Here is a 24,522-nt window from a genome sequence, read left to right as displayed (position 1 = left end):
GGAAAATAGAACATAGACGAGTCTGTGATGTTCAGTTATATACTGAAGAAACAATGAATGCCAGTTCAGATTTCTAATGTAAAACTACTGGATCACATGTCTTAAATATCAACTGTCTAAGTAATGATACGTCCAGTAATAACGGATGTGCAGACTGAAGATTGTTGATAGCCGTGGAACGTTCAATGTAGACGAGTGGTAGGTCTCTTGATTGGTTAAACGTCGATGTTAGCAGACAGATGAGTGACAATCCACAGCAGTAGTAGCAATTCTTTCCACATTCATAAAATATATGTGATAAAAGCACAGTGGAATGTACACCGTTATGGCTATTTCGGGAGCATATATTTGTTTCGGCATGGCGCTGTATGATGTTGGTTGCAAGCAAATCGCGTGTGGACCAGACAATCCATTGATTGTCACCATGCGATAGGACGACACAGCATGTATACTGGACAAAAATAGTTAGGGATATATGTAAAGTTTGAAATTATGAATAATGATGTAATTTATTAATTGATATACTGATGAAATATCTATCATAAACATACCAACATCCCTAACCTATTTTGTCCAGTATTTATATGAAAACAAAAGTCATCAGATGACATATTCCCACGGCCCCTACATATTTGAAAGGACAAATCATCTGACACTTACTTGATGTTTTCTTAGATTAAGTTTGAATCGTTTCCATGGAAGTCATGAAAAATATAAATGCCATATATCTGTAAACAGCAAAAGGCACCACTTCAATATCTGTCTCATATATCTGCCAAGATCTGTTGAAAGATATCAAATGGTTTTCCAGTTGTGCTCTGGAAACGAAACCTATCCCTCCATTTTGAGACTAAGTCACAACTGTTTCCATGGAAACCAGGAACAACAAAAATGCCAAAACATTGTAAATAACAGAAGGCACCACTTTGTGGTCTGCTTCAAATATCTGCTAAGTTTTGCTGTAAAATACTGAATAGTTTTCGAGTTGTGCTCCGGAAACAAAGCCCATCCCTCCAGTTTGAGACTAAGTCAGAATCGTTTCCATTGAAACTGGGAAAATGATAAATCACAAAAATCTGTAAATAGCAAAAGGAGCCATATTAGGGTCTCCCCTACATATCTGCGAACTTTTGCAGAAAAATATTGAACGGCTTTTGAGTTCTGCTTCGGAAACTAAGTTCATCTCTCCATTTTGAGACTAAGTCCGGAACATTTCCATGGAAACGAAGAAAATAATAAACCACAAAAACCTGTAAAGAGCAAAAGGCACCACTTTGGGATCTGCCACACATATCTAGCAACTTTTGCTCACAGATATTACAAAGTTTTTGAGATCTGCTCCGAAAACGAAACACACCTCTGACTTTTGAGACTATGTCAGAGATGTTTACATGGAAACCGAGAAACAAATTAATCACAAAAACCTGTAAATAGCAAACGGCACCACTCCAGGTTCTGAATGATATATCTACCAAGTTTTGCAGCAAAATATAGAACGGATTTTGAGTTCTGTTCTGGAAACGAAACACACCTCCCACTTTTGAGACTATGTTCGAAACGTTTCCATGGATACCGAGAAAATAATAAATCACAAAAACCTGTAAATAGTAAAAGGCATCACTTCAGATTCTGACTGATGTATCAGTACCAAGTTTTGCAGAAAAAATATTCAACGGTTTTTGAGTTCTGCTCCAGAAACGAAGCCCACCTCACCATTAGACTGACACCAACATGTTCCATGGAAAAACAAGAAATAAAAAATAAACAATAAATACATAAATATGCCAAAACTCTGCAATAGCAAAAGGCACAACTATAGGTTGAGGTTATTATATATATCAAGTTTGGTTTAGAAATATTGAACGGTTTCTGAGTTATGCTCCGGAAACAAAATGATTACGGACGGACGGGCAGACGAGGCATCGACTATATCATTACATACCGCTGGCATAAAAAGGGAAATAAGTGATGTTACCAGGTGTTCGCGAGAAGGTGCAACCCGCCATAAACATATGCTAATTCTAGTCACTTGTTCGCTTGAAATCATTCGGGAACGTATGGTATGATCATTAATTCAAAAAAGGAAATTGCATCGGACATAATTTTTGTCACTGACGCATCAAATTTCGAAATCTCCGCTACTTGTCATAAAACCTCTTGAATACTGTATTGAGGCCTCAAAAATGTTAACCTTGATAAAAAAATATGTGGTGGTATGTGGTATGATAAAAAGGGTACTCTCAATTGTCATGTTAGGATGTAAACTTATGTTGAGTAAGAGATTGAGATTTTATGAGCGCGTCTTTGCGTTACTAGTTACAGGAGACCGAGACCCAAGAAAGTGATTCGGTATGTTTGTGTTTGTGCCACTGTTTGTGGTTTGCACGTTAAGCTAATCACTTGTGTGTTCACATATTTTCTGATGTAAACTGGAAATTAATAAAGAAGAGTGTTCCCCTGAGGCTTTGACTGCTGCCATTTAGAAGTGAATCCACACAAGGTTTTGGGGGTCTTTGAGATTTATTTAAGATTTATGAATGTGAACTTCTGTTAAATGAGACATCGGGGTTCACCCTAAGCCCTTAATCAGAGGAATCACAAATAGACAGAAGATATGTCTACATAGACATGTGGCAGAAAACATAGTTATGATAAATGAGACATAGATCATAAAAAAATGAAGTACTGCTTTGGAAGCTAGGGTCTTCTTAAAAACTCGTGATTTCACGATTCGGAGCCAAAATCCCTGCTAAGAATTGATACTGCTAACTTACCAAATTCCATGGTTTACTACGTCGAGTACGTTTACACAAACAAATTGTATTTAATTCAAACTGTCGTGTAGATTGTACTAATTTTAACCTATCAACTAATTTATATGTAAATAGTAAAGATCCACAATAATATCCATCAGTTAAGAAACAAGGTCTACACAATGAAGATTGTGAGTTTCACCCGTCATACAGTTTCTGGATAGGACTGACATGAACAGTGTCCAAAACTGAGACCATAAAGAAGGAACTACAAAGCCTATGCACAACATTTGAATGCACTCGCTTATTGTGATGACTGTCAAACTGTGGAGCATTGTTTACGTGTCAGCAAGGCCAAAACATATCCAGTCAAGTAAATGTGCATTAGTCAAAGAATGGGAATAGAAACTCCAGCCTGATGTGTCTCACGTCACCCTCATATTACAATGTTGGAAAAATGGAACAGCAAACTGATGAGACAGTATGAACAAGGGTGAAGAGTCAAACATGTCTGGAGGTAGAGCTTAAAGGGACTTACGGAAGTTAATACCAGATGCATCGGATATCATGATGGACGAGTTACGGAGTCAGTGTAAATGAGAAAAAGTCACCATGCTTGTAAGATGCGACTAACGGGATCGGATAGTCAGGCTTGCTGACTTGATGGGCACATGGCATCGTATCCAAATAGTAAGATTGATACTCATGATGTTAATCACTGGATTTCCTAGTGCGGACTGAATTATTTACAATGTTTCCATAGAAACCTACTAAGTTTAGGTAGTAGAAAGTAGAAACGCCTCACCATATTGGTAGTTATTCAGTTCTGTCAATGTCACAATATGAGCAGGTATTTTTTTCGCAGTGTTCATAGTCCTGATACGCTAACATTGTTGCCTTTCGTTTCTCAGCGGTATGCAGTTGAAAGGCATAGTTTTGAAAAGGGGAGGCAAGAAAGTATTCAGTACGGCGTGAGAATAAAGAGTGAATCGTAGTGGGGGAGAAAATGATGTACGTCTGTTTGAGATGCATTGATACTGCCACTAGATTCGTAAATAATGTATATGTATACGCATATATTGTATATGTACTTGTAAAAGTAAAATTCATAAAAGTACACTTAACAGCAAACTCATTTGATAGTTGTGACGCATTCATGTTACTACCTTATGTTGAATAAAAAGTAATAAGGTAATACTTCAGTAATGTGAGCGTTGTTTTTCATATGAGGGTATTCATATGTGTATCTATTTTGAATGGTATCAGCTTGAACCTACTTCATGTGATATACTTGCAGAATTGTACCTCGCGAACGGAAGGAATGTTTCACAAAACCTGTCACGGAATAATGCAGTGTATAAGAATTTGACAGAAATCGGATACTGATGACTTTTGAAACAGAATCATTCATTGTTCTGTACAAAAACGATGAAGTGTTTCTGTGGATGCACAGTGAAGAAGTTACCCGAGTCGGGAAGAACTGGAGAATTTTGGCTGAAGAGAAGTTAGTACTGTCAGATATTCATATGGTACTCAGGCATCGAGTTCGATAGCTTCGCTGAAAGTCTTCCAGATGCTAAACACAGAAACAATCTTGAGTGGGGGACAAAACGTTTGGGAACTTGTGTTTTTCACAGGCTTTCCCTTTGAATGTGAGATTTTCAGTTCCCGATTCCAATGCGCGCACGTTCTAGCAAGTGCATGTAAGATTTGGTGCATGGTTCCTGGAGCTGTTGACAACGCTGCAATTTGATATGTAGAGTGATATATGTAAGCATGGATGGAGCAGGTGCAAACTGTGATTTTGAATGAATGATGACATCGACGGCTACTCACTGAAAGTTCGAATCTTGACAGAAAGTGCCATTTCAAAACGGTGTTTCACACTCTTTGTAGAATATCCGGAGCATTATCCTTAAAAGTGCCAAAATAGCAAGGTACGCTGTTCTGCTGGAGCTCTTCTTTCTCTACAAAGTTTCAAGCCTTCATAAGGGTCAAGAAGAGAATTGCAAAATGGCACTGATGCTCTATAAAAAGAGATAAGTGTTCCAACAGTTTAACCACTGGGAAGATAATTTAACAGACACACCGTCGGAAAACAGGAAGGTACCCATGCCCCCTCTTTGCAGAGAAGAGCTGGAACCTTGCATGCCTTCCTTTGACAGTATTGCAAGAGTGTGTCTTTCTGTCTGTGAAATGAACCCATCATGAATCAACGACGGTGTCAACAGAGAGGTCCGCAATATGGAAATGCCACCAACCCTAATTATGTAACACCTCAGAAGACTAACTACAGTGTCATTCCTGGACAAGAACTTCTACAAAACAAATCTAATTTTTATCCTAAAATAACACCTGTATATTTCTTGGAGGTTGCGGCGAAGTGGAAAACAAACTGTTGAAAGGAACTCCACTAGAATACTGCTAAAAGATGCTAACAAAATTCACTCTATCTCTAACTAATTTCTTGTCGGAATCTTTCGTTTGTACAATGTGAGGGATCATCCACTTTGTGATGAGAAAGTGACGTTCAAACAGGTTTGATCATAATATCATGAAGGATAAAACTACAAAGGTTGCTATAACTGCTTGGTTAAGTGTTGTTAGTGTTATTATTACTCTTTATTGATACTGTTTTCTAAAAGCAGGAATTGTGAAAAAATGATAAAAATAGTAGACTGAAATGTGAACAAAGAGTGTTCGTACCTGTACCATGGAAGACAATTTAAGTAACGCAAAATAATTAGTATTGTCCCGTAGACAATACATGTAAATATCCCATGATCATAGCACGGTGGCCTTACTTTGACTATTCATGACCTATGGCCCATATTCTGTTATGAATAGGAACGTATTTTGTGGGTCGTAATTGACCGATCCAGTCCGGGCCGATAAGCCCCGCCCACGCCGTTTTTTTCACTTTTAGGGGGACAACCTCTGACAATGGCGTCACCGCCGGCGAAACGTATGTACATTGAGAACGGTGTTGATGAAATCTGTTTGTGGTACTTTGGTATCCTAGGTTTATGAATGATATTCAAAGAGGAAAGTTTTGCATATATTATTTAATATATCTTATTTGACAGACTAATTAGCGAGTGAAAATGAGTTACATGCCCGATGAAAAATCGTCTCGGTCAGTGGCTGCATGTAGGAAGCGTATTTGCTTTCGAAATGATTAATCTATCTGGAATTTCACGTCCGTCTAAGATACTAGCAGGGAGTGAAACTGAAATATGTTGTTTGTCTTTTTATTCCTAGATTCCTATCGTTATTTTATAATAATCGTGAACACAACCACTGGTTCCAGCTGCAGATCGTTTCTGTATCTATAAATAGATTGTCAACACTGCGCGAGGAGCCTTCAGTTTGATCTTTTATCCGATGTTCAAATTTAGTTCAATCATTTATGTGAAATCATGAGTTTATACCTTTGACTAACAAAGCAGAGAAAGTATTTCCATGTATCTGAACATACCCAGAAGCATAATAATATTCAGCAGCTAATCTTCAGCAAATCTCCCACCACAAATTTCCCTCTTCAAAATTGTACATCATGAACAATGATGATAGTAATCTTTAAAATGTTTTAGAGGCTGAGCTGAAGGTGACGGAACAAATTTTATGGATGGTCAACTTCTATATTTTCACAATAGCGACGTTTCGGTATGGATTCTTATACCGTTTTCAAGCATATGGGAGGACAAGGTGTAACAGTCTATATACAGGAAAAAATATTACTCCTCAAATATTTTGCGCTATTAACAGATAGTGTACTGCGCAGTAGCCCTTCAGATTGTGTTTTTGAAACTTGACAGCATCATAAAATTTGTGACAAATTTAAGAATATGTAAGATCGAAGGCAGCCATATCCATCACATTGTACTTTAATGTAACATGTTTTGCAATTTTGGTCGCTGTCAGATTTGTTTACATTGTGTCACGGCCTTCTCGCCTGTCTCGTTTCAGCTTTATTGTCTACCAAATCAATGTCCAGTATTGACTAAACCGTTAAGCAAAAACAGTGTTGTAGTTACAAAAAGCGTCCGTGTTTAAAATTCTTGCGCGACGCCTTAAACTGTTAGTTGTTGTCCTCTAATTACCTAATTGGTAATGGTTTTACACATGTGCGAAAGTGTGGAAATTCATGCAAATTCTCAATTTCGAACAGATATAGGTTTCGAGGACGATGGTGCCGACAATTAACTGATCGTGAGGCCTATCGCATGGCTTGATCCACCTCAATTTTTTTGTAATCACCAAAATGGTTCTGTTGAATGTACTCATCAAATCGCAGCAATGTGTAATAGATATTGCGAGTGTGGGTGGTTTAATTCGAAGCACATCGCTTCGGAGGCTTCGTTTGACCCCGGAAATAAGTCTGACAAATCCACAATGCGCGCCCGGGCTGCTGATTGGCCGAAATCGACGCATGCGCCAGCTTTGATTGACAGACTGGATCGGTCTATTGTTTCAAATTTAAGTCTATTTAAGTTTGAGGCGCTTATGTTTCCTTTCTCAACATATGGAGTTTAGTTTACATATTAAGAATGTCCAGAGTTGTATTCACTATGTGCCTGCTATACTGCCAACTTGATATGTACATGAATCCATTATCGCATGCCAAAACTACATACCAACCCGTTTTCCGCACAGGTCTCACAAAGCATACAGTTTGCAAAATGTAAGACTGTCTGTTCATATTTAACAAACAGTCGTCAAACCACTTCACAATTTCCATAAAATAAAAACACTATTCCGATACCCTAAGAAATTATTCATTTACAGATTAACCATGTTTTGTTTTGTAATCCAAAAGAAAATCAAAACATGAACGTGTAAGGAATATACCCCGTCAGTTTAGTCAAAGTAACATGACATTTATCAGATCCACATGCAGCGGAAACTTCACTTATCGATTTGGCCATCTGAGCACTGGATCATGGTGAACTAGTCCTCCACGTGCCCGTACATGAGAGCGATCTTAGCACGACGACATTCGTCAGTTAATTTAAAATTATCTGAACTACACCAATTCCAGTGCAATGATCCCTCACTTCAGCGGGGAATATGGATAATGGACGTCTAAGTCACTCTGAGCCAATGGGTCAGGGATACCTGGTGGGTGAGAAAGTCGTTTGAAAACATAACATAAGGACTCAGGAATTTCGTTTATGATACACTCAAAGTTAAGATACACAGGCCCACAAGTATATCCATTGTTCAACTATAACTTCACAGAACGTGAGCAGCATTTAACCGCGACACCTCCGAGCAGTATCACTGCCTCCCCTGCACACTTGAAACTTGGTGTTGACCTTGGCGACAGCGTACGACATGTACTGTTGATAGGCGTCGGTGATGACTTTGAGATGTCTTAGACCAAGGAGGGAGAGTCTGTTGTCACTGATGAAGTCGCCAGCCCGAAACTTGCACCTGTTCATACAGCAGATGCTAATGCCATTGCGTGGTATAAGGGGAAATAAGGTTCAACGAACATCATTCGTATCTTCACAGTAAGATGCCTCTTCAGCGTAGGACAAATATTAGTAATTCTGTAGACTTCAGACTATCGTTTCAATTCATGTAACTAGTCTCGAAGATTTCTCGAAATAAGACCTGTTTTGTTGTAATACTAATCACCACTATACCTTTGTAAATTGTTAGTGAATTCTGGAATACTGGAATTCATTTGAAACATTCGCCCTTTACCAAAATTGGCTTCACACGGGGAATAGAACTGGACCCTCCGAGTAATGGCCTTAAGGTTTGACTACCTAAACGCTCTTAAAACGGAAAGATAATACCATTTTTAACGAGTTTCAGTGGAGAGTAACAAAAGTGATGTACTTGAAATACATCATGGCCGTTGGTTCCTCATAACTTTCTTAATCGCAACAGCATATACGTGATTCTTCCGCTCATCGGAAATTGGAAATTGAGTGATACTAATGGCAGTAGGGTAGGGTAACTCAGATGAGGAATTTAGTGACTGATGTTTAAAGCCATAGACAACAATATTCCAATACTGAATATTTCAAGCATGAATATATTGTTTAGAGGACACACATGGAACACGTTTTATGGAATATGCACTAAATAACACGCATTGTATATTTTATCGTACCTGGATTTGAGAAAAGAAAGACAGTTGAAAAGAAGGATAGTTGGATCCAACGTAAGTCCTCGCCCTGTTGGAGCTGACACGTTTCGTCTGCTCGAACCAAGCGAACAGGAAGAGCTGATTTAACCTTGTTGTCATGGGCATTTGCCAGTCATAGACCTCGTCACCGGAAGTGATGTCAGCTCCCCGAATGTTGACGACCATCCAGTGGATAATGGAGTTTTGTTTGTTCTTCCCCAGTTCAGGGGTCAGGTCCAGCATCATCAGGGTGTACTTCTTGTCTAACAACAACAAAAGCACTACCTTAAACTATTTTATTCTGACTTTATTTAGAACAATCATCCAAAAGGTTTTACTTAGAACAAGTTCTGGAGGAAATGATTAATTCAATGGTGATACGAATATTTTAGTTGATTTTCTTAACCTCGAGTTTCCCCTGTTTCAGAAGCTGTTTTATCTTTTAATGTTTTCATTTCGTTTTAGAACTATTTCTCAAGTCCAGGAGTTTGGGTGTAATTTCTTTGCACCGATGTTTGTCAGATTTTTTCGGACATCGCCTTTAGAAAGTTTAAGAACATGCTCTCACCATCCACGAATTGGTAGTCGGGGTAGTTTACTCACCTGAAGGGAGCTGATCTCCAATCTGCAAGGGGACCAGTTTGACTTGCGGGGAGTTTCGAGTCTCCACGGAGCTCAGCAGATCCATATTCCTATAATCTACAGTGACGTTCACTGGACTGGAACACAGTAATTCATTTTCGGCAACCTCCGTTCCTTTACGATTGCACAAGGGAGATATATTTCAATGTGAAAACTGTCAAAGATCATTTTTATAATGTTCATCATCATTTAATAACTGATTTATTTTTTAAAGAATATAGAATTTTTAGATAAATCCTGAATATGTTTTGTACATATAAATTGTATTTTAAACATGGTAGCATACAATAGTCGCTGTACTCTCAAGGGGGCTTGAAACGTAGCATTCTTGCTATTTTAACTTTGGCTAATATATCTTACAATCGCCAGTAGCTGAAGGGATGGTGTAAATCCAATTTTTGGGTCCATGCAGGTAACAAAGGTACCGTATGTCCCCTTGGTCCCTAGTATGGTGATCTACATTCTGTTGTTGGGGATCTGTAGTCTGTTGTTATACTGGTTTGTCCAAATAGTGCTATTATTTTTAATTTTCCACGCCTGTTTCAATTCGACTTGTGATATTCTAGTTGTTTTACTGTCCTTAGTAGACAGTAGGTTTTTATAATATACATATATTCCATTTCAACGTCAAATATGTTCCCGTCACGACATGACTATAATATTGCCGACAATAGATATTAACTCACTCTCTCACTTCATTAAGATATACCGAGGTATACCTCTTATCCAGAAGAACATGTCATATTCAGCATGGATTCTGATTTATCAGAACGCCCGTCCCTGAACACACATGACCTCAAGAATACGTCATTAAAAACATAATGCCTCTAAAATACCACCTTATAAATACAATACTGCATGACATATGTTAAGGGCGGGAACTGAGAGAACCCTTCTGCTGTGATGAAATATTTTTTCAGGATATAGCGGGGACATGAGGCGATCAACCTCCAGTTAGATCCTGTAATGTATCTTTTGTCAGTAAAAGCAAATTGAAGAGTACCCATTTTGGCAATAGAATATTCAGCACGAGGTTGACGTTATGGCGAGGCCTTGAAAGTACCAACATTTTCTGATGCACTATTTGCCATAAAATATATTGTAGCGGAGACATGAATATAAACTTGCATTTAAACATTTTAGGGACACGGCCATACCCACCTTTCGTGACTTACGATTGTGTACATATACCTGACAGAATAACTTAGGAATATTGGAATTTTTATGATTGATACTTTATCAAAGTGTCAATGAATACATACATCACTATTTAAAATGTCAAAATTTGCATATCTCCCTAACATATATACGATTGTGTATATAGTTACGGTATTACTGGACTAAATGTGTCAGAGTGAGAAAAGGCATACGATTGTGTATATAGTTACGGTATTACTGGACTAAATATGTCAGAGTGAGGTCATGAGAGTGTCCACCTTTTGTGAAATACGATTGTGTATATAGTTACGGTATTACTGGGCTAAATGTGTCAGAGTGACGTCATGAGAGTGTCCACCTTTTGTGACATACGATTGTGTATATGAGGTCATGAGAGTGTCCACCTTTTGTGAATCACTTCTGGGTTATTGAAGGGTTCCATGGTACCAACCTTTGATCATATAGCATCCCGCACGACTTATAGGTTACGACAGGAGCCAAGAAGGTGGCGTCTACGGATACACTGAGATCAAGAGGCCCCGGAAGTGACGAAATCCCACCTTTCAACCCTGGATGTAAAATACATTGTTATGATCTGAGCATTATCTTCGTCAGGAACTATACTGACAGGCAAAGGAAACATGATAATATTACAAATGATATTTAAGTAGTAGTGGAATGTTTGAATCAATTTTAATATACACCAAAAGTACGGATCAAAGAAACAATGAATCATGATCGTATAGTTTGTTTTGCCCAATAAAGTATTGTTTAAGACCGAGTTAAGAAATGTGTTTGTTTGTGGAAAGGTTCCGCATAAACACAACAGTGAAATCGAGATGCTTCATGCATGCATTCAGGCATACATTGCCGACGACAATGGCAGCAGCTGTGACTAGGTTCCTGAGAGATCAACGACCAACCACTGGACGTCTATACGCTGGTCAACGTGCGGAAAGTATTGCTAACGGGTTCAGTTGCACCGTAAGACTGATAAAACGTCTTAGACAGCGATACAGCGCCATCAACAGCAATGATGTCCGTCCACCTAGTGGCTGATCCCGTATAACAACAACCGTGATATTGTTCATCAACTCCTGCAAGACACAAATTCGCAAGGGCCACACAAACAGCTTGGGTGACCACACTGACAACAAACCATCAGTCAGTGACCGAAACGCTCGGCGACGTCACCAAACCAGGAATCTGTTTAGTCGATGTCCTGCCAGGCAACCCATATTCACCTAACATCACGCCAGTGAAAGTGTCCAGTGGGCACAGCAGCGGCAAAACTTGCTTGGGATACATTGGAGAGGAGTTATCTCTAATGAAAGTCGGTGATGCGTTTCAGTGGCGTATATCATAAAAACATAGGTTCAAATACTCCTCTCATACTTAATTCCACGATGGTTTATTTGATTTTCAGTGTATATCGAGACGTGTGTGCTACAACAGCTTATATCTGTATCTATTTTACATTAGAAATCATCAAAGGATAGATTTACCCATTCACATACTACAGAACTAGATAGTGTGGTTGGTGTCATGAGTTTGTATCGTGTATTCAAGGCAACTGGTATATTAAATATAGATACAAGCACGTAGACTGGACGTCGACTGTTGGGTACCCGTGATGGGTCAAGTGATGTCTGTTGCTTAAATACGAGCCAAAGGTAAGGGTTGTTGCGGTCCATGGGATTTCCAGGCCCAGCGTAAGGTAGTATAGTCTGGAAGGACATGAAGTATAAATGTTATACTATTGAAGGCAGTCCACGGGATCTCTAGGACCAAACTAAGGAAGTAAAGTCTGGAACGAAGGACATGAAGCATAAATGTTATACTATTGAAGGCAGTTCACGAGGTCTCTAGAACCAAACTAAGGAATTATAGTCTGGAACGATGTATACGTTAAGGGTTAGATCATTATAGGTAGTCATCGATGTTTCCAAGTCCAAAGGAATTAATTATAGACTAAGTATAGAACGAGGAATATAAATGGTACAGGTCATAGATTTAAAGTTAGCCATCAGACCGAAATAGTCGAGAAAACCCTTTCAACATATGCAAGAAATCCCTGCTAAAAGCAGAATCGATTGTACATTTGTATTTCTTGAGTATGTATTTCTTTCAGCAGTACTGCAAATCTTGTATGAATTCAATCGAGTCATACTACTGTCACTATGCGATGACAGATCATGTCAAATTTCCGTTTTCAGCGGTTTTTGGAATCGCTGTGTGTATCAAGGGAATCTCAGTGAAATTCAGAGGTGAGTTTCTCAAACTCATCTGGAGCATTCTAGGGATTTATACGTACAGGTTTATAACCCAGAAGAATTATTCGGCTTGTGCTAATTCTCATGATATATTCAGTACGTTTCAGTTACTGCCTTGCTGGAAAACTTATATACCTTTGTCTTTCATTACCTATAATGTGTCGCCGTTACAAAAAGGACATTTGGTACCTATGTTTTGTTTTTTTATACTGGTACCAAAGTAATGATTTGGACCTTATGTTTGGCGTTTTGTCCGCGACACTTTACAACAAACTAAAATTTGCATCGCTTCTTGGCACTCATAGAGTTCATAATGTATGCAGGAAGGTCACTCACATCTCCATTCTGTAGTCTGCCCATTGACTGGGACTGGGACGCATGAATGTAGAACGGGTTGGGATCAAACATCATAACAGTATAGAGGGCGTTCTCCTCTGTTGGCCACGTCACATCCGGCTCCTCGCGGAGGTCATAAGGGGGATAGACAGTATTTGCGAGAGGATCGATGACGAAATCTTGTGGTCTGTCCAAAGGCACTTGTACTATCCTCCCACAACCCTTGTATTTCCCTGGTGTTTAACAAAGACAATTGTGTATATATGATGATATGCGAAACGATTGTTTATTAATTTATTTTTATTTTAAAAAGGTTAAAGTGAAACATCATGTCTGAGTTGATGAGTAGTGAGTGTCGCCTGCCAATAATAAATGATTTGCGACGTCTCTGAAAGGGTATTGTCATGATCACATCATCATGTGATACCAATTGATTTTATTTAGTAAACGAAATTAGTGTGATATGTCAAAACGTTCAGTATGTATGAAAAAATGTTTTAAAACACTTTCTAAAATACCGTAAAAAAGTCAGAAATAAAATATCACTTGTCTATATATCGTGTCATTATATATTATGTGATAAATAATCACAGTTCGGAAGATTCACAAACAAATGAGTGTATGCTGGGATTGGGCAGAAGGTATATAAACTCACGGTCAGATCCATCAGCTGAAATCATGACAAATCACAAATATGTATGTGTGAAGGACAGTATATCATTGAGACCTCTGTGTCCCCAAATATTGGCACACGGCCGCCTCTATCAAACATTCCTAGTTTATTGTGGTTACCTCTCTTAATCTTAAGTCAAGTTAATCTTGGAATCAAATGGAACCGGAATCCATCGGAATACCTTCTAGAATACCAGGAGGTATATCAATATGCATTAACAAAGCCTTTTCTGAAACAAATGATTCGGATTCTGACATATGAATTCTTTCTGTATTCTCCTAAAGACGTTATTCGGAACTATTTCTAAATAAATTCGTAGAATATAATGGGGAAACATCGCCATTGTGAAGGTTCTCCTTACCTGGAAGAGTAATATGGTACGTGACGTTGGGGACGAATCTTAGGCCGCTGGTGTCGGTGGCATTTTCACCCATAATTCGAGAGAGGAGGGATTTCAGTGATGGTGTGGTGTTTCTACACAAGGAGCTGACTTTGCCAGGCGGGCAGTCAGTCTCGTACCTCGTCTCAAACCAGAAGGCTGAGGTACTGGCGTAGATCTCATTTCAGTCAGACACGCTCCGTCAAGACTGTCGCTGCAGGCATTTTGAGCGTGGGCGTCTGTACTCGTTGTAATGAAAGGCAACATTCATGAAATTATATCATAAGGTACGTTTATTGTTATTTGTTATATATTCGATGAGAGACAGAACTCCCATCGACGTCCCATCATTCTTTTGGTTCAGTACGTTTGTTGTTTATCTTAAGGCGGTTTATAGGCAATTGAGTCTGGACCAGACAACCCAGTGATCAACACCATGAGCATCGATCTATGCAACTGGATACGATGGCATATGTCAACCAAGTCGGCGAGCATGACCACCCGATCATGTTAGCCGCCTCTTACGTCAAACGTGTTTTACTGAAGACCATTTCTAACCCGAATCGCCCCGGGTTCAGTTAATCAAAACCCAACCAACTCATTCATGGAATTCAGATCAGACTTGTAGAATAGCTGATATTACTTACACGACGTTACCGCCAACAACAGAACCAGGAAGGCGGGTGCAGGTATCTTTGTCGTCTCTTGGTGTGACGGTCGTCACGGGCCAATTATTGTCCACTTACTGATCGATAGACTGGAGGCGTCCCAGCTAAAAACTTCTGTGTTTGTAGAATGCATTCTGATGTTCAATCTTTATAGTCTTTTGTATCCCCATGAAATCCAACACAGCTGTTGCAAGCGCAAAGTAACAAAAACGTGACTATTTAGTAACATGACGTATGAATGGTTTACATAATTCGTGTTTTTTGTAACATTGACTGTTTCGTTACTGAACATTTTAGTTCTTTGAGAGTTTAAGACAGGTGTTTAATTGAAATATATGAAAGTGACAAATATTTTCATGGCACACACAGCAGTCTCGTGCACCGAAAAATTATTTTGTCTGACGATATCAGTCCAGTGGCCTGTTTCATTTGGGAGGTTTTGACTTTGACAATACTCAGGGGTATTGGTAAAACGTGTCTTTATTAACTCCTGCAAGCTTTTTTATATACAGATTTTGGAAACCCCATACATCTTCGTATATCCGTGTAGGTGGTACAGTAACACCAAGCTCTTACTTATTCTCGAACATGAGTGATTTATAAACTATATGTTTTATGCAACTCCACTCCAACCTCACTGAAACTTGAATCTATACACCGGAACCATACATCAGTGTCACCTCAAATATTTCATTAGTGGACAACGATCTAGGTGATGTTATTTCCCTATATATATGGGCAATTAAAAATGGAATCAAACAGAATTAGAACCAATACAGGGTAACGTATCTTTAAAGAAAATAAATCACTTTCCAGAGGCAATTATTCGAATCTGCTAAAGAGAGGTGCCATTATATATCCGTGAAACGAAGGGGATAACACTATCGATATCATACTTGGAAGACTTAATACTTGTGGTCACTGGTGACAACGGGGTCGAATTTGTCACCCTTTATCGTTTTAGAATAAACAAATGAGTACAAGCAAATAGCAACATATGTGCCAAAGAAGTGTCTTTCGTTACCATTGTAGAAAGAAATATGTCCCCAGCCATTTACATACTTTGTTTATACACCTTAGCTGGTTTCCACATCTTCCATTGAATGTTTCAGCAAACGCTCTCATGAAGTAGGACGTCAATATATGTATGCATTGAAACTTTCCCCGTATCTCTATGTATCACCATTTCCAAGGGCTTAGTCATATTTGTTTTTGTTTTTCTGGTGTGAAAACGAATTAATCTCAACATAGAATTTTCGCATTATATCGGTGAATGTGTTCAGTCTGACTCAACAGTCTTTGATGTAGCCATATATAGCATGTTTAACCTCTTTCCTTAGTTAACATTCCAACATTAATTATAAAGCATCATAACTAAGCGCGACAGGGATTAAGATTTTGATTCTGGAGTTCCTAAATTTGGACGTTCTAGAGATAACTTCTTGCCGGTCCTATCACCCTGAATTACGCAACCACTGCCAGAATAGCCACCGAATGCAAAGAGTCTGCATCCAAGAAACTAATTCAGTTAACATTTATAAGACACCACTCCTTATGCAGAAATCATTTTGCATTATCGCGGTGACCGTCTTAATAACTAATGCTTTTTCACGATATTTATTTGAACTTTTCATCATAGTTTCAATCCCATCATGTGTTTCGTTATGTGAGTGAGCGACTTCAGTTTTACGAGAATCATGGGTTACTGAAGGCCAATATTCTAACCCGGACCTTCTCGAGTGGTGTCATGATGTACATGTACACGTAAGAATCTAGAGCACAGAACAGTGTCTTTCGATGTCACACATATCCATGTGTGAGGTTCTTATTTTGTCTTCATTTGTCAATGATCACATTTGTATGATTTTATCATGTATTCAATGGCATCATAAAAAGATGCAACTATCCTTTCGTCTTATTGACAGTCTCGAGTGTCATGGTATCTGTAAGGACCGAACTATTCTAAATACAAAACCAATATATATTCTGTTCACAAAGCTGCAATTACGTTTTGCATCCTTCATCACCTCAACACGTACTTAATCCTGTATACCATCTGTGTTGTCAATCTCTTCCACTGTATAAATAACTCATTTGTCTCACCCCTAATCCATTGTCCAAACATCTCTTGTATGTATATCACCCAGAATTACTTCTCATGTATCACTTGCCTGACAACGACACTAGAATCTATGTCCAAAACGTCGCCTATACAGACTGAAGAAGCTCTATATCCATAAAAAGAGCCCTCATCGTACATCTACCCAACTTCTGGAATGCCAATCAAAGAATTCACATTTAAGATAACAATTCTCATCATATTAACATATCATGAGAGACAGAAATCGTTTTCTTTTATGTCATGTAAATTCAAAATTCTGTTCCATTTCATCATTTGGTCTTAAACCACCTGTGGTGGTTTCAAGGGAGAAACAAAAGGCTACAAAGACTCGGAGTGCAGGTAACAAACACAGCTTTTTCAGCAATTGTCGTGACTGTCATGGGCGTGCTCTCTTGCATAATCATTGTTTATTTAGACTGACGGGACATCTGTTGTATATCAGGCGGTTGGCAGGCTATAAAGACCGTTGAGACGCAAGAGACGACCATAGCATCTCTATCCACCTTGCTGGTTCTGATTTTGACGACCACGACATGTAAGACTAGTCTCGTTAGCTGTTGTCCAAGTGTGATTTATCTTATTGTAAAGACACGTTTCTAGGCCTGGTAATGCCGGAGTTGGAATGCTACGGTTACTATTTTCATTGCAAGAGGAAGATATAAGAGTATAGATTTTCCATTCGATGACAATTGTAATCGTGGGTGCGGTTGTCACCAGTGAGTTTAGCCTTACGCCACACTCAACAATATTCCAGGTATATGACGGCGGTCTGTAAATAATCGACAATAATCGAATCGGGACCAGACAATCCAGTGATCAACAGCATGAGCATCCTTCTGCGCATTTGGGAACCGATGACATGTGTCAGTGATGTCAACGAGCCCGACCCCCCGATCACGTTAGTCGCCTCTTACGACAAGCTGAGTCGCTTTTTGTAGCAAACATGGGTTGCTGAAGGCCTATTCTACCTCGGAACCTTATGGGTTCAACACTCTTGACTGATATAATACGTTGTAACCATCGTTATTAATGATACTTACTACCACGATAGGTAAATTAATACAACTTCTTGTGGCATTATTATCGGTAGGATAATGTTTACACAAGTGACATTATCAGCATCGTTTGGATAATGTTTTCACTTTCATAGTAAAGTACTAATTCGTGTACTTTTGTTAGATTTAGTCCCATCCCTGACTGAAGAGTCAGGCATCACATTTCTAGCGCACAGTCACCCATCTAACCCACATGTGGTACTCTATTTTCTGTATCATTAACTTTGGCAGTTGACTAACGGTATGCTGAACCAAAACGTTCATTCATAATCCTCTGTATAATCTTCATATAGTTGGAAATGCAATATGTAAGCTAGACTGATTTTAATCACGTGTGGATGCAAATGAACACCACATAATGCTCATAAAGTGTTCATATATTTCAATTAAACACCTGTCTTAAACTCTCACTCATAATGAGTAATATTTCATGCATACAACATGAAAGATTCAGAGGTTTCAGAAGTCTTTGAACTAGTAATAATATTTGTGGGTACACCTGCAGATGTTCACGCCCAGAATGCCTGCAGCGACAGTCTTGGCGGACCGTGTCTGACCGAAATGAGATCTTTCTACACCAGTACCTCAGCCTTCTGGTTTTAGACGAGGTACGAGACTGACTGCCCACCTGGCAAAGTGAGCCCCTTGTATAGAAACACCACACCATCCCTAAAATCCCTCATCTCTCGAATCATGGGAGAGGGTGCCACTGACTCCAGCGGCCTAGGATTTGAGTAATATACATTTCACTCGTTTAAATTTCATTAATTATTTTATTTTGACATTTTGATTCGATTTATGCTATCAGTTAAAAACAATTATTATTTTGGAAAAGAATTGTGATATCCCATGAGGTCTTCTATTCACGTTGGATTACCAAACTAACTTCTAGTTTTAGTAAATAACACAGAAGGTTTTGTCCAAAATACCGTTTTGTGACATCTAATAATTGATCTTGTGCTAAATGTGTAACTATAAGAATACTCTTTTAAAATGTAGCAAACCAGGATGCCATACATTATTCCTCTGAGATAAAGATTCATAATTGATCGTTAATTTAATAAATTACTCGCCACAAAACTTTGACAAAACTTACATTTTGTTTTGGAAGTGTTTGGCATATCGTCATATGTACACTAGTGTCTTTGATACGCCAGGGAAATACAAGGGTTGTGGGATGATAGTACAAGTGCCTTTAGACAGACCACAAGATTTCGTCATCGATCCTCTCGCAAATACCTCCTGTCCCCCTTATGACCTCCGCGAGGAGTCGGATGTGACGTGGCCAACAGAGGAGAACGCCCTCTATACTGTTATGATGTTTGACCCCAACCCGTTCTACATGCATGCGTTATACGTCAACGTCCCCGGCGGCAGACTACAGAATGGAGATGTGAGTGACCTTCCTGCATACATTATGAACTGTATGAGTGCCGAACACAGGTATCAGTATGACTCGTCTTGACAAGTGAATTGGACCAAACGTTAACTTTGTAAAAATGTATTAACACTGTCTAAAACGATTCGGGCCCCCACATTGCAAAGACGTCCCTCCACAATGCCTGATAGGGGCACTAGAAGACAAAGACAGCCGTCAAGCGTTCTCAAGCGATGCTTTATCCCTCAAAGATGATAATACCATCGTATCCTTTTAACCGTTAAATCGCTTTACAAAACATAACTTCTAATATTTGGCCTGCATGTGTAGAGAAACCCGAATATGTCGCAGTAAAATTCCCTTCTTGCCCAAAATGTTTGTAGCCACTAACAACTGCACAAATTACGATCTGATCGAGACCCTGAAAGATATAATAAATGGTATGAAAGGTATCCATCGAATGTTCATTTGAAATCATGCGTAATGCTGAAAGGGGATGACATCACTTCAAACGTACCTAAATGTTTCAACCTTCTAATAATTTGAATACGCATGTAGAAAAGCCAGAGTACATCACCAAATTCCCTCTTGTCGAATGCTGAGGTCGATGATTACTATCAACGACCCAAATTTAACCTTTCTGTTCTCCGTTTCACACTATGCTTCCTTACTCTGGGCCTGGAAACCCCTTGGACCGGAACAACCCCTACGTTTGTGTCGTGTTTAAGCAAAAGAAATCATTGGACACATCTCAGGTTCCCAATAACCGACGCCCAATCCATGTTCAGGATCTTGTGTCACAGCTGGCACTCTCCAGTGAGAACACATGCTAACGTTTTGTTTGAAGTAAAATAATATATAATTATTTACCGACCTGAGCGGTTTCACGTCTTTTGATTCACGTCTTTTACAGTGGAATCATGTCAACATATTTCTGCGAAAAGTTGTCTGCAGTGAATGTTTTTACAACTGTTGTGTATTAGGCTTGGCTAAATTTCTTTTAGAGAATTGCAATTGTTGTACAATTAGTTGAACTGTACAAATACAGTGCCACTGTATAAATACGTGAAATATAAAACAGTGATTATAGAAATAGATAGATATGGTGAAATCCAGATGGCTTTAAAAGCGTGCATGCTTCTCCCAGGTTATATTAATTAGGTGAAAAGTTATTTTTCACTCAACTGCTGGACTGTGCGGTGACCATGCTAAGGGTGCGCTTCCTTTATGAATATATGAAAAGCTTCCAGATATTTCTGTTCAATTACATTCTCTCACTCATTGTGTCAGAATACTCCGGAATATTACGGATGATCTAGAAGCCTCAGATCAGATTTACACCTAATTTAAATGGTAATTACCATTGAAAAACTGACAATGCGCTGTTTTGGACAATTCTACGAGACAGAAACATGCCAAGTCCATTGTGCAAAAGCCTTGCGTTTCTTAATTTAAAAGCTATTAGGCTAAACATCTTGTTCGTCGTTGCAGCCAGGTCTTATGGCATGAGCGTGGTTCTGACTTCTACAGATGAATACACTGCCGCCTTCATCCGGTCTGTCAATTTTCTGAACAGATGTCCAGTCTATTATGGGCAGTGTAAGTTGTGCAAGCATATATCTGTAAATAGTGAAGAGCCTGGTCATAATCAGTGCAAAGCGTTAAAAGTATTACCTAAATATTTGCTGTTTGTTAAATTGTTTTGGATGAGTGATATTACTGATGTTAAGTCTTTAAGTGGCATTTCAGAAGATGGGACGTTCTATTCTGACGGGGTTTATGGATAACAGCTTCTTCATTTCGTGACTGTGACGTTTCGATACACATTCTTATATCAATGTGAAGCAGGAAATGGCCAGCATTTTATGTTCCATAATGGAGATATATTCTACATCGAGATGTCGTACTGACGAGCTAATGAGATATTTTTTCATAAAGTGGGTCAACATTACTGGCATTAGCTGCAGCAAGCGTTTAATCATACGTGGTATGACAGAAACACATTTCTTAATATATTCCCCCAATAACTGATGCAATCATAACATTGCCGTAGCCATATCTCTCCAACAGCAGAGTGCCTGCCCTCATGATCAGTACCAAAGTGTTCTTCTTACACACATCCCTCATGATCAGTACCAAAGTGTTATTCTTACATACATCCCTCATGATCAGTACCAAAGTGTTTTTCTTACACACATCCCTCATGATCAGTACCAACGTGTTATCCTTACACACATTCCTCATGATCAGTACCAAAGTGTTATTCTTACATACATCCCTCATGATCAGTACCAACGTGTTATCCTTACACACATTCCTCATGATCAGTACCAAAGTGTTTTTCTTACATACATTCCTCATGATCAGTACCAAAGTGTTATTCTTACATACATCCCTCATGATCAGTACCAAAGTGTTTTTCTTACATACATTCCTCATGATCAGTACCAAAGTGTTATTCTTACATACATCCCTCATGATCAGTACCAAAGTGTTTTTCTTACATACATCCCTCATGATCAGTACCAAAGCGTTATTCTTACATACATCCCTCATGATCAGTACCAACGTGTTATCCTTACACACATTCCTCATGATCAGTACCAAAGTATTATTCTTACCCACATGCATGACAGTCTGGATCTGTCGACTGCGAATAGACAAATTATACCTTCGACAGACCCCTTATATGTGGATGCGATATTACCAATATAAGTTCTTCCGAGCTCTCATTCTATCACACTTGGTATGCCTTAGCGTGATTACAGGGAAGTAGGACACGCATATTACAAATGTGCTGAATTTATATCATTTAAATGTAACAACATGTTTGCGATCTAGGGTTGAGTAGCTACGTTCAAAAAAAGGGTGGACTCCCGTCATTTCCGGAGCCTTTTGATCTCAGTGTGTCCGTTGACGTCACTTTCACATCTTCTGCTATAACGTACACATCGTGCGGAATGCTGTATGCCACAAGGTTGGTATCTATATCTGCTCTCTATAATACTACAGGGTATCAAACAAGGTGGATACGACCATGACCTCTCAAAAACACGTTTCTGCGAAATAGTGTGTCTCAGATGATGAATAATCCAATATCACCCATATTACATGCACACAAAATGCAGCAGTGGGACACAAAATGTTGCCACTCTCATATGCTAGGAAATGTTCACATCATTTGAGGTTTCCTCGATAAGATCATGCAATAGAGTCTATCACAAAAGGTGGGTACTCATATATTGCCTATAATATAGCCTACGTTAAGAATAGATTTCACTCATGTTCCCGTTCCAATATATATCATAGAAATACTGTGTAAAAGAAACTTAACATGGTGGACAGAGATTATTGGAGGGGTTATTTCTTCGAAGAACATCCTTGTGAATCCATTCAGTGTTGTCTCTTTACTTTTCCAGGCCAGTAAATGTCACTGTAGATTATCGGAACATGGATCTCTTAAGCTCCGTGGAAATTCGGATCTTATTGATCCCCACAGGTTGTTCAGCTTGACCTGATCATGTGAATGCTAATGCATTGTGCGACCGTGTCACAACTGGCTGGGCTGAAAAATGTTTAGTTAAACTTCCTTTAAACAATTAGCTATAGATGTTTCGTATTTTAGGCAGCGAGCATCAGTGAGTCGGATTCTGAAAGTAACTGACTTTACGTTGTTAGTAAACCAAACTAGATAGCTTTTTACTGTAAAAACTATTCAGTTAAAACATGAAATGATTGGTTCTTTTTTCAGAAGAGTAGTTTTGCGGGACAAGCTCTGTAACGACTTCATGTATGCACGAACCAACAATAACAACATTATCTGCTCCCCTATTTGATGAAGTTACCTCGACCAGCCGTTTCTACCATATGACCTTCCGCGTCATGCATTTGTAGAGTAGCTCAGGTCAAGCTGAACAACCTGTACATATGTAGTTTTCAGATATGTTTCCGGCAACACTTCTATTCCAGTGTGAGTTTACATCATCCCCGACGCCTACCAACAGTACATGTCGTACGCCGTCGCCAAGGTCGACACCACGTCCAAAGTATGCAGGGGAGACACTGATACCGCTCAGTGCAACTGTATCTGAACCGTAGATATAAGTGAGGACATTATATGGCTCCAACTTTGAGTGTTTAATAAACGAACTTCGTGAATAACTGCCTTATGTTTTCTTCATGACCCGTTGCCTCAGAGTTACCTGGACTTCCACTTCCAAGTTAATCTTTGCACTGGGCACGTTGTAAATCACACTCTTCTCATTGACTTTGGTAGGGCATGTGGAAAACATGGATTGGATGTTGGAGTACGTTTTTGTTTTTATTTGTTTGTTTTTTGTGAAGTTTTTTTGTTTGTTTTTTAGTTTGTTTTGTTTTGTTTTTTCTTCCTTATTTTAACGTGTTACAGTGACTGTTTGCACCGAATAGCTAGTCACGTTACATACCGTCTCCATATTTCGGGGTTACATCCGATTTTTAAGCTTATACCCTGCATGGGTTGAAATTAAAAAAAAAGTCCAAGCCCACTCTTGTAAGAACTCTCAGCTTTAGTCTTTTTGACATAAGAGCTTGTGAAAAATATGCTTTCGTTAGATGACTGTCCTCAAAAAGTGCAATTTCTGCTCTTTGTGCTGCCAAAATTGTTTGCCAATTATTTACACCATTGTCACTTCGAAGCATTTTCTGCAAGTGTGAAGATATGTTGAAAACATCCTTCCGTTTACACATGTCACCGTATCCCAGTTGCGTTGATCGATGCTCATGCAAGGTTATGCTCAACACGGTTGCATCATGACATGATCCTGGCCATTTGCCTTAAACCTTGCAGACCTGTGAAAGTGATGATAATTTTGTAGTTTAATTTTGTAGGAAACATGACACAACGCCATCAATTATGTTTATTCATTTTGACCAGTCGTTTAATTATACGATGTACTAAATAT

The 24,522-nt window shown here is 38.9% G+C and overlaps 2 pseudogenes; one reads left to right on the top strand and one right to left on the bottom strand.

The window, feature by feature from the left end:
* Positions 1 to 8,008: 8,008 nt before the first annotated feature.
* LOC137287948 (uncharacterized) lies at positions 8,009 to 14,623 on the bottom strand (annotated as a pseudogene).
* A 2,297-nt stretch (positions 14,624 to 16,920) lies between these two features.
* Positions 16,921 to 23,092, top strand: LOC137287947 (uncharacterized; annotated as a pseudogene).
* Positions 23,093 to 24,522: the final 1,430 nt, after the last annotated feature.

This window comes from Haliotis asinina, chromosome 6, assembly GCF_037392515.1.
Source record: "Haliotis asinina isolate JCU_RB_2024 chromosome 6, JCU_Hal_asi_v2, whole genome shotgun sequence".
NCBI lineage: Eukaryota > Metazoa > Mollusca > Gastropoda > Lepetellida > Haliotidae > Haliotis > Haliotis asinina.
The sequence above is the reverse complement of the archived record's forward strand: the minus strand, read 5'-3'. Positions and strand labels throughout refer to the sequence as shown.